Source organism: Rousettus aegyptiacus, unplaced genomic scaffold (genome assembly GCF_014176215.1).
Source record: "Rousettus aegyptiacus isolate mRouAeg1 unplaced genomic scaffold, mRouAeg1.p scaffold_m13_p_1, whole genome shotgun sequence".
NCBI classification, from domain to species: domain Eukaryota; kingdom Metazoa; phylum Chordata; class Mammalia; order Chiroptera; family Pteropodidae; genus Rousettus; species Rousettus aegyptiacus.
This window is the reverse complement of record NW_023416284.1, coordinates 5,544,374-5,553,030: the sequence shown is the minus strand read 5'-3', so window position 1 is coordinate 5,553,030 and position 8,657 is coordinate 5,544,374. Positions and strand designations below refer to the sequence as shown.

The 8,657-nt window shown below is 41.7% G+C and overlaps 1 pseudogene; it reads left to right on the top strand.

Moving 5' to 3' along the window:
• Window positions 1-8,538: 8,538 nt before the first annotated feature.
• Window positions 8,539-8,657, top strand: LOC118605270 (annotated as a pseudogene).

Here is an 8,657-nt window from a genome sequence, read left to right as displayed (position 1 = left end):
CCTCCCCTACCCCCTCCCCACTGTAAACGCATCGCTAGCCGTCCAGTTGCCCAAGCCAAAACCTCGGCAACTTCCTTGACTCCTCCTTCCCCTCAAACAGTCTTATCAGCAAATTATAGTAGGTCCCACTCCAAATAATTATAAACTTATTTGTTCTCTTCTTTTCAATTTCCCTTGCGATCCTTGAATCCAAGCTACCGTCAGTTCTTGTCTGGTCCTGTTTTCCTCCCTTTTCAACCCGCTCTTCAGAAAGCAGTCCGCATGACCTTCTTAAAACATAAATGGGATCATGTCATTCACCTGTCCAAATCCCCCAGTGACGTCCCATTGTTCATTGAATAAAACCCAAGCTCCTTGTCGTGACCTGTAAGATCCTATGGCGTTGGGTCCCCTCTGACTCTCCTGCCTCGTCTTACACCACACTCCCCTTGTCCTGTACCTCGACCCCACTGGCCTTTACCCCTCAATAAGACACGCTCTTCCCCTTCTCGAGGCCTTGGCGCTTGGTGTCTTCTTTGCCTGATAAACTCTTCCCCTGGCTTTTTGCATGGCTGTTTCCTTCTTATTCTTTGGTGTTTAACTCGAATGTCATCTCCTCATCCGTACATTAATTTATTTAATGAGTATTTATTGAGCACTTTGCACTTTCCGCCCTTTCGTCCGTGCTGAGGAAGTTGCTGAGGATGCACATTTGGGTCCTCTGAGAAGCAGACACCCAGATAGAATCAGACACGTAAGGGACGTATATGGGGAAATGCATGTGAAGGGTGAAGGTTAGAGGCGAAGGTGGGGAGAGACTTCAGGTCTGACGTGGGTCTGCTACCACTGACAGGACAGGGGGAAGGAAGGAGCACTGGGTGGGAAGGGTCTCGCTCTGCAGAGCAGTTCTAAGAGCGTTTCTGGCCAAGCAGACGGGTGTCCCCAAGTCACAGCTGCCCATGAGAGAAATCCCACCGCCTGCGGGCATGGGCCTGAATAAATATGGCATCCTGCCTGCGGGATGGGCCCGTGGGAGGCATCGGCTCTCACCGCCACTGTGGGGGGATCCAGAGAGGACACAGCCGGTGTCATCAGGGCGCCACTCTCCCCGCGGCAGGAAACCTGAGTTTTCATGCTGTCACAGCACGTTAGGAAGAAACACGTCTTATTTCTTACGTTTCCGTGGAGGAGAGAGAATTGGAATGCCGCTTCCAGCCTCACACTGCCATCTCAACTCACTCTTCCCAGGAAAGAGTTACCTGAATGTGCTGGACTCGGTGCCGTCTGGCTTGCTCTCTGATACCCTACCTGCTTGCCTGGAAACTCCGGTCTGCTCTCCTTGCTGAAATAAGCTCACTGGGCCAGGATCTGCCTCCGTGGGGGAGCCTCCAATTGTCCAACTGTGCCATCGACTAGTTAGGTATTTCTTATTTCGGGATGAAGTATTAATTCATTTATTAGCAGTAAGATGATTTTCTTTTTAATCTCCACTTTTCTGTGTCCTATTTCCTATTTCTTAACAGATTCCAAATTGAGAACTCCATCCCCTCATCCTGGGAAATCCCATCACGGCTGTGAGCAAGATAGGAAGACAGACAAGGTCCGTATGCTTGTGAGGTTTGCATGCTAATGATAAGTTAGCCCTCCTTGGCCACTCTCTCTAAAGTCACCCGCCTTTCTCCATCGCCCTTTATCACATCCTTGTTTAGTTCTTTCATGGCACGTGTCAAAATCTGAAATAATATTATTTACTTGCTTACTTGTTTATTGCCTCCCCCCAAGAAAATGTAAACCCTTCGAGATCAGAGACGCGGTCTATCTTGTTTATTGCTAAAACTTCAGGAACTAGAAAAGTACGTGACTAGGCAAAAAACATTTATTGAGCATTGGCTAGGTACAGAGATGTAAGAGCGGTAAAAACAAAAACGAACACCCCTGACCTCGCAGAGCTTGCATCCACCAAGGGAGGCAGACGACAAGTAAAATAATTAAATTATATAGAATACAAAAAGGTGATGAGTGCTATGGATTAAAATAAATCCAAGAAGAGGAATAAAGCCAAAACGATGGGTGTTTTCACGTTAAAGAAGGTGGTCTGAGAAGACCTAACCAAGCAAGTAACATTTGAAGAAAGACCTAAAGGGAGAGAAGAAGTGAGCCAAGTAAATGTCAGAGGGAGAAAATTAGGAGCAGAGTGAACGGAAGGCCCTGAGTCAGGAATGAGCCTGGCAGGTGGCCAGCGTGGCCCAAGCAGGACAAGCGTTAAGGAAAGCAGGGTGATGTCTGTGGCTTTTCACTCTGAGATGGGAGCTGTTGGAGAGTTTTGGACAGAAAAGTGACATGCTCTGCCTTATGTTGTACAGGGATCGCTCAGGCTGCTATGTTGAACACAGACTGTAGGGGAGAAAGAATAGAAGCACCGAGATCTGTTAGGTGAGAGGTGCCAGGATGCAGGGGAGAGGTGCTGGGGGCTCTAACCATGATGCAGGGGAGAGGTGCTGGGGGCTCTAACCAAGGTGGCAGCAGTGAAGGTAGGGAGAAGTGGTTGGATTCTGGATACAGTTGGAAGAAGGAGCCAACAGAATTCAGGAGTGGAGTGTGAGAATGAAAAAAAAAAAAGTCAGGGATGACTCCAACTATTAACAGAAGGATGAAGTTGCCATTTATTGCGATGGGGAGAACTCTGGGTGGAGTAGATTTTGAGGAGAAAATAAGGAGCTCAGCATATTAAGTCTTAAGATTTCTACTAGACCTTGAGGTAAAGATGTCAAGGAGACAGTTGGATAGATAGATCTGGGGTTTAGGAGAAAGGTATAGACTAGAGACTTTAATTAAGCATCTTCGGTGCATAGATAAAATTTGAAGTCGTGAGATGGCATGAGATCACTAAGGGAGTGAGTACAGCAAGAGAAGAGGTCTCCAGACGGAGCCCTGAGGCCTCCACCATTAACAAGCAACTGGTGGCGAAGGAACCAGCAAAAGGGACAGACAGACAGGGACTGGCCTTGGAGTCGAAGGGAAATTCCTAGACTATGGAATCTGATAAATCAATGGAATAGTGTTCAAAGAAAGACGGAATGAGCAACTGTTTCCAACGCTCCCGGTAGATCATGTCAGATGAAGACCGAGATTGTCCATTACATGTAGCAATGAGCAGTTTCTTGGTGACCTTGAGAGCAGTTTTTGTGGAGTGATGATGAGTCAGGAACCTGGTCAGAGCATGCTGAAGAAAAATGAAAGTATAGACAACTCTCTCAAGAAGTTTTGTGGCAAAAGAGAGCAGAGCCAGAGGGAGAGGTGTTTGTTTTGAACATTGGGAGAAATAATATCACATCTTTCATGGTAACAGGAAGTATTAGAAGAGAGGGGAAAATCTGAAGGTTTAGGAAAAAGTAGGGAGTAACAACAGCACTGTTCGATTGTGTACTATTGGCGTCGTCTTTGAATGCTTTACCATCTGAGAGGTATATCCTTATCTTATAAGTCGGAAAAAATCTTAAAAGAAAAATAGTAGCAATATTTTTCTTACAAGGCCTCTAAGGACTAGATCTTGTTTGTTATTGCTATTGACTTGATGTTAGCTGTTTTCTATTTTTTAAACTTCTACTTGCCTAAAATGATGGTGCCTGCCTGACGAGGAATGCCTACGGCTTTCTGAGGCTCGTTAATAATTCTATGTTGTTTCTGGCTAGAATCAGAGGCAATGCCTGTGATTGACCTAACGTCTCTAAAGTTAACTGTTTGAAATTCTTCTATTCTGACTCTTCCTTGGGCTTAGAATTCAGACTTCCTCTTGCTTGGAGTAGGGTTTTATTTCATAGGGTTTCATGGTTACAGCGAATGTCTGGGATTGTTCGGCACACTCGGCAGACGTGGTTCCCAAAGCCAGGAAAGAACCCAGCACCACCAACTCAGTCTCTCGCCTACTCTAGCCTATAGCGGGTAAAGCATCACGCGAGATAGAAATCGAAGTGGCAAAGCCAGACACACTAGGTGTTACGTACCCATGAGACACTTCCATTCAAGGAGACAGATAAAATACTTACAGAACTGTAATACATGCTCAAAAGTGCTAAGTGCCATAAAAGAAACACAAGGGAAGTCCTAGAGGAATCCTAAGGAAAAAGAGATTATAGCTCTGACTCACTGCAGCAGGAAGATATTCTGAAGGAAATCTTTCAAGGGCCTTGCAATGATCTCAATTTGTACCATTATTTCCCTGTATTTTAAAACACGACCGTTCATTTTTACAATCCCCTGGAAAGTGAGAACATTTTGACGCCACTTTCATTTAACAGCCAAATGGACTTACATTATCTCTTTTGAATAAAAAATTCTTCCGTTAATAGTATACTTAAAATTTAATATTAGAAGAGTTTTGTTTAATTTTTAAAAGCTAATGAATAGTTGTGTTTTGATTTTTAAGAAAAGGTTTAATATGTTTTTAATCTGGTGAACCACTCGCCAACTTGAATCTGTATTTCCTCATTAAGTGAAAAGAAGTATTATCTGGAGGAAATTCTACGTCTCGGCTATATTTTTATCATAAGTCACCTACCTTCCTTTCTCTTTACTCTTAGGAAAGAATGGAAAGGGACATCGTGGAAGGTAACCACCTCACAAGGGAGTAAATCGGTCGCATCGGATTCAAGGAATCTGGGGAGAGAGGCGAGGTACATAGTATCAGGAACTAAAGAATACGAATTGTGCCTTTTTTCCCTCCTTTTCTTTCTTAATATTTCCACCAGCCTCAAGTGTGACTTGGCTGATGTCACAACAGACCCAGAGAGACAGGAAAAAGTAATACACTGAATTTAGAAAAACATTTAAAAAATATATAACTTGCTGTGTTTGATAAGGTTATAAGTTTGATATGAGTGAAGGATAAATACTCCCACCTCCCCCAACTTCCATCAGTGTGTCTGCGTAAGAACTATTGGGTAGGTAATAGAACCGTTAAAAGAAATGTAAATCAACCACGCAAATTGTAAAACACAAGGCACGTTTCTCTTTTTATGCAACTACATAAAAATCACGAGTGTTCATCAGTGTGGTATCTGTGTATCAAGAGATGAAAATACTTATAAATAAACCTATTTGATTCGAACACTTATTTCCATTGGTATATATAATTCCTGTTTTATTACGTCTCTAGGTAACATGCATTTAAAATGAGGTTCCAGAAAGCAGTTCTAGTTTGCACAATTCTGGGAGACAAGTTTCTAAATGATGTTTTAGTACGTTTCTCTGCAACTGGACTTCATCAGAGATTATACCTTTGTTTCTGAAAAATTGTCCTAACAGCAGAGCAAACAGTCAAAGGAATATTTTAACTCCTTTCCGTTTCTCTAGGTATATTCTTTCTTTCCAAAAAAATATTTCATTGTGAAACATAACACATATACAGAGATGTGCATAAAACTAATTATAAAGTAAAACTTATGTATTGCCACCTTGGTCAAGGAATCTGGCGTTTCCGAACCTTGGTCACCGCCCCTCTGCCCCCATGCCCTCCTGATGACAACCTGTCACTAATGTCTGGAGGGGTCACTATCCTGACTTTCCCATTGATCATTTCCTTATTTTTCTTCATAAATTTACCACATATGTAGACATCTCAAAACAATAGTTTTGCCTACTTTTTAATTGTACATAAATGATATTATGCTATAGTATTTTTTTGCATCTGATTTTTTTGTTCATATTATGATTCATCCATGTTCTTGTATTTAGCTTATATAGTTTATTTGTATTCATTGCTGTAAAATATCCCATTGTGTGAACACACCACAATTTATTTATTCATTTCACTTCTTTTTTTCTCAAGGAAAAAAACTGCACAATCACCTCACATGGCCATGTCTTGCAAATCAAGATCAGGTTCATTTTCCTTTGCATAATCCAGGAAATCCAAGTAAATAATGCTGAAGCCAGTTGCCTTATCACCCACCGAAACAGGTTCTACTCCACACACAAATACGACAACTGGTGTAGTAGTGTACATTTGGGCTAGTTTTTCCCGAATTTCTGTTTTAGGGTGAAGGACATCGAAGACCTTTTGTTCCTGCTGAAATAGTTGTTTGGTCCTGAACTTCCTGTTCCAGATAGTGATTGTGTCATTCATGATGGCAGTCTGTCCTTCAGCAGCCAGAGAGGAAAAGAGCCATTTCATTCTCGATGAACATATCTTTCCAGTTATAAACAATACGATTATGAATAGTTTTGTTTTTGTATCCTAGCACACCTAACGCACAAGCATCCCTTTTTTCTTTGACTTAAAAAGAACATAGTCTCTTTATTGGAATGCAATTACTGCTTTCTTTTCCTGGAAATTTCCAATATTTTCCTTGGTTTACTTACACTCGTGTATTTGAATAGAAAGCTCAAGTTGCATATGTAATATTTGGAATATATGTTTTGTTTGTTCGGTCTAGTGTTATCATCCAGCATCACTCACTGTACAGGAAAACGGGGTAGGAGAACTAGTATAGCATAAGGTAAATAACTCGGGCTCTAGAATCATGTAGCTTTTGAGCGAACTGTCTAGTTTCTCTAATCTTTGGGTTTTTATTGTATAGTATTTGAGTAATAATACTTTACAGTGTTATTGTAAAGCATGTCTGTAAGGATCCGTTACAACGCAAGTAACAAAATCTTACTCAAACTGTTTCAGATACTAAAAGACTATTCACCCACCTGACCTGAAAAAGTGGGAGGCAGGCAACAGAAATAGAGAGAGAATGAAATTTCTGACTACCATTGATAGATAGAAATCTTTCACTCTGATTGGGCCAACTATGCTTTCATCACCTGGCCCTGAGCCAATCAGATGGATGTAGGAAGGAAATGCTGACCATGATTAAACCAATCTGGGCTCACTCACAGGAGTAGGGGTATGGCCATCCTAAGCATATGGCTGGGACGAAATGGAGAAGGCATAAAATGGATGTTGGAGAGGCAACCACGATGCTCACTGCCCCAGATTTTTGAATGATAAGAGTACAGGGCTTCGTCTATTGACTGACCTTCTGTCAGTTCTAACTGTTCTTGGGGCTGCCAGTGCCATAATCTGACCTGTCATTCTCAATACTAAAATAAGCATTTTTCAAAGTGATGAGCTAAATCTCCACCTCTTCATAAAAAAAAAAAATTATCCTGTAATTTTATGACTGATTTATATATTCACAGAAAACATTTTCACTGAGAGGATGGGATCAGGAATATACCTGTCATTTTCAACCTAAACTAAAAGCTTGTTTCTTGTGACTGATTAGAAGAGTTTGCAAAGGTCCCAAAACATTGTTCCCTGAAGATATAATTAAATGCTAATGAGCACATCGAGTAAATATCAAAAGGCAGATCTGTCATTTGTGGAGAACAGAAGACCTTTCAAAAGAAAGGAGGGCAAGAAAATTAGGGAAAATAGTATCCTACGAAAGATCTTGGAAATAGAGATTCTTGCCATGGGCAAAAACAAAAGCGAGTATAAAAAATATTCATTATAAGGATATCGTTGAGTTTATTGTCTGAGACTCCAAATGAAGAGGCTATAAAATAATAGCAAATGGGCTCAAGGGAACTTTCCGGAGTAATGGACATGCTCTGATGCTGGGGATGGTTCCCCAACTGTATAAATTCCCTAAAAATTATGGAACTGTACACTTATAATGAGTGAGTTTTTATGGCACATAAATTGTAACGCAATAAAGCTGTTAAAATTAAGAAAAAAACATTATCAAGAGTCATAACCCAAGCAAAATTGGAAGGTTGTTTCTTCTCCAACTCTTCCTTTTTCTCTTTTTTTTTTTTCTTTAAGTGCATCCAGAATGCGTAGATCATGGAGGTGCTTCCTAGAAGGTATTCCTTTGTTAAGGATGAGCCTTTCTAGCACTGAGCTTGTGCATTTCTGAACCAGGGTGATTTTTTTTTTTCAATAGCTTTTCAATAACTTTATTAAGGTCTAACTGACATATATATATGTCTTAATCATGTTATTGATTCAACCTGCTTGGTTGTCAGGTCAAAAGCAGACTCTGGCAAATCTCGACCTGGATATCACACCCCAGCCTTGGAGATGATGAGTCAAGCCGCTGCATGAAGCCTTGAGAAAGAGCACGTAGCTCAGGGGCTTCAAAAATGGAGACATGCGTTTTCAGCTTGCTTGTTGTCAAATTCTCTATTCACTTTTCTTCTGAAGTTAAAAGTGAACACATCTTCTGGATCCCGTCCAAATTTGGCACCGGCGACCCGGCATAGGGGGTGATACCGCCATGTGTGTGGAGCCCTGCGATATGCAGAGCGTAGCATCAGCTCACGTATCCCAGCCACTAGGACACGCGAGCGCATCATCAGCACAGTGTACCGAAGGCATAAAGAAATGGATAATTGAAAGTTTTCTTCATGGAAACCATCCCAGGGCATTCTAATAACCAAACAGCAGAAGTAAGGAGAGAAACACAGGAGGAACAAGAATTCCCCAAGCTTATTCTGTGACCTTGGGCGAGCTACTTAATGTGAGGCAATGTGTGTCTGAGCCTCTTCTATAAAATGAGAATAAGAGTCTATGGCCATGCTGCCTTGAACAAGCCTGATCCTGTCTGATCTCGGAAGCTAAGCAGGGTTAGGCCTGGTTAGTACTTGGATGGGAGACCACCTAGGAAGGCCCGGTGCTGTAGGCA